The sequence below is a fragment of the Abramis brama genome, assembly GCF_963993115.1.
Source record: "Abramis brama genome assembly, chromosome: 8".
Lineage (NCBI taxonomy): Eukaryota > Metazoa > Chordata > Actinopteri > Cypriniformes > Leuciscidae > Abramis > Abramis brama.
In genome coordinates, this window is record NC_139970.1 from 2763196 (window position 1) to 2766936 (window position 3741).

The following is a 3741-nucleotide window of genomic DNA, read 5'->3' on the forward strand; positions in this document are numbered from 1 at the left end:
AATTAAACCATTGTAATTTATATAGTACTAGACACAATTTTCTATGAAATACATCGGCCGACACTTTATTGGCTGAATAACTGGCAAGAAGTACGATGACGCACGAGCTCAGTCTGCAGGTATGGAGGCGGCAAGAGAAAAGGTCAAGACTGGGGAGTGTAAGCTGTGGGAGTGTGGGAGATATTTGCCGAAATAATGAAAGATGATGGCCAAAGTGCTGGCTTTGTCATGTGTACTTCTTGCGATGCTATTTACACATTTGATAGCCACAAAACTGGCACGACCAACCAGGCACGGTGCCAGGATTCCAGTTTTGGATAAGCCAGACCAATTGTGTGTGGGCCTTAAATTAAAAACGTTAAATAAAAAATAAAAAACATGATCCAATCACTGCTTAACATATTAAAAAGTATTGACTAATATAGCCTATGTTATATTATCTGTGCGTATACATAATATACATTTTAATAGCTTGATGCTCTTTAAATATTTTGTTGCACTGTTAAAAGTTTCGGTGCATAGGACAGACCTATCCGCGATCGCTCTCCATGGTTCTGACCAAAGAAGAGCGCTTTGGAATCTCCATTACGCATCATACGCGATAACTGTGGGTGCTTCTCAATTCTTATTTGTGCATCCTCGTTTCCTCTCCTCGCTTCCTTTCCTCGCGTCTCAGCTCCGCCCCATGTAGGATGCGAGGGAAGGCTGCAAGGAAAAGACGCGAGGACGGAGGGATCGAATGAAAGCTTTTTTTACACATTGGAATACTTGATCACTCGAGCGTCACTTCATTGCGTCATCAGCAGCGCTCAGAGGATCTGCCCTCATGTTGTTGAAATTTGTTTATTTAAGAAATTTATAATAAATAATAATAAAGAAAGATACCCTGTTGAAATATGTGAGGTGTGTGGTTTATATAAACTGCAAAAGTAAAGTATAAATCAAAATTATTGTGACCGATGTGAAGGGGGAGGAGAATTTAGACGTGCGTCACGTTTTAGTCGATAAAACTCTTCCGCATAGGATGCACCTGTGTATCCTCGCTCATGACTCCTCTGGAAGCCTCCTCACTCCTCGATCCTTGACTCCTCGCGGTGCAATTAGAGAATTGAGATGTCCTTCAAGATGGCTGAGCTCGATCGGTTTCCGGGTCATAGGATGGAGGACGGAGGAGAGAGGAGACGAGGAGGGATATTGAGAAGCACCCAATAGGCTTGTTCGACTTCATGCAGCTCTGCGCAGACCGATCGGCGGCTGACTTAAAGCAGTGCATGCCGGTTAGAAATTTTGTCCGACTTGATACAGCGCCGACGCCACGTGACTGTGACGTATGCCATCAAAGTACCGCGAGTGCAATTCGAGAGTAGCCGGAGAACTCAGCCAGCGCAGCTTCTCAGGAGCGGCTGCACTGGGCTGCAGGAGCTCTGATGACGACACTGCTGTTCCACGATTGGCCGGATTCACTGCATGACAACGATCACGTGTGTTTCGTGTTTATTCGAAAACCTTTAGTTCCTCTAAAGCTCTCAAATCAGTTTATTATAACAGTGAACACTCTTTTCATGTCGTTGTCATGTTATATTGTGTCATGTTTATCAAATTAAAACTGCTTAAGAAAACGTAGACTCCACTTCATTGATAGTAGCTTATGTTGAACTTTATTCTTGTTCAAACAGACACTGGATGAAGCAGTAGGCTACATAAAGTATTGAATCAAAATGTCTCTGAAACATCTGTGCATTATTTGGCAAATATTGCATTTATTTCACTGCAGCTGTGGTAAAGTATGCAAACACCACGTGAGCGGTCCCTACGGGAACCAGAAAGTGTCCGACTTCACGTCTCCGTTTGCAGCTCCTCCCCGCCTGCACGCGGCTACTCTCGCCGATCGGGTGCATCCAGCCGCAGCCGATGTCGAACACACCTATTGTCTCTTAGCGCGCTACAAAGACAGAAGGCTTGTTCGACTTCATGCAGCTCTGCGCAGACCGATCGGCGGCTGACTTGAAGCAGTGCATGCCGGTTAGAAATTTTGTCCGACTTGATGCAGCGCCGACGCCACGTGACTGTGACATGTGTCATCAAAGTACCGCGAGAGCGATTCGAGAGTAGCCGGAGAACTCAGCCAGCGCAGCTTCTCAAGAGCGGCTGCACTGGGCTGCACGTGGGCTGATGACGACACAGCTGTTCCACGATTGGCCGGATTCACTGCATGACAACGATCACGTGTGTTTCGTGTTTATTCGAACACCTTTAGTTCTTCTAAAGCACTCAAATCAGTTTATTATAACAGTAAACACTCTTTTCATGTCGTTGTCATGTTATATTGTGTCATGTTTATCAAATAAAACAGATTAAAAAACGTAGACTCCACTTCATTTATAACAGCTTATGTTGAACTTTATTCTTGTTCAAACAGACGCTGTATGAAGCAGTAGCCTAAATAAAGTATTGAATAAAAATGTATCTGAAAAATCTGTGTATTATTTGTCAAATATTGCATTTATTTCACTTCAGCTGTGGTAAAGTATGCAAATACCACGTGAGCAGTCACTACGGGAACCAGCCCACTGAGCAAGCGACGTCTGTGGACGTACAAAACAGGTTGAAATCAAGTCGGCCCGTCCAGGCCATGATCTGAACGTCCATTGACAGCCAGAATTAGTTGATTAATGACACTGAGAAATTATGTCCAATCCGGCCATAATCTAAACGTCCACTGACAGCCAGAACTAGTTCAGAAAAGACGTTCATACTGACTATAATCTGGACGTCCGTTGACATCCAGAAACAGTCCATAAATGACGTGAATAAAGATGTCCAATCCGGCCATAATCTAAACATCCATTGACAGCCAGAACTAGTTCAGAGAAGACGTTCATACTGACTATAATCTGGACGTCCGTTGACATCCAGAAATTGTCTATAAATGACATGAATAAAGATGTCCAATCCGGCCACAATCTAAACGTCCACTGACAGCCAGAACTAGTTCAGAAAAGACGTTCATACTGACTATAATCTGGACGTCCGTTGACATCCAGAAACAGTCCATAAATGACGTGAATAAAGATGTCCAATCCGGCCATAATCTAAACATCCATTGACAGCCAGAACTAGTTCAGAGAAGACGTTCATACTGACTATAATTTGGACGTCCGTTGACATCCAGAAATTGTCTATAAATGACATGAATAAAGATGTCCAATCCGGCCACAATCTAAACGTCCACTGACAGCCAGAAATAGTTCAGAAAAGACGTTCATACTGACTATAATCTGGACGTCCGTTGACATCCAGAAACAGTCCATAAATGACGCGAATAAAGATGTCAAATCTGGCCATAATCTAAACGTCCACAGACAGCCAGAACTAGTTCAGAAAAGACGTTCATACTGACTATAATCTGGACGTCCGTTGACATCCAGAAATAGTCCATAAATGACGTGAATAAAGATGTCCAATCCGGCCATAATCTAAACGTCCACTGACAGCCAGAACTAGTTCAGAAAAGACGTTCATACTGACTATAATCTGGACGTCCGTTGACATCCAGAAACAGTCCATAAATGACGCGAATAAAGATGTCCAATCCGGCCATAATCTAAACGTCCACTGACAGCCAGAACTAGTTCAGAAAAGACGTTCATACTGACTATAATCTGGACGTCCGTTGACATCCAGAAATAGTCCATAAATGACGCGAATAAAGATGTCAAATCTGGCCATAATCTAAACGTC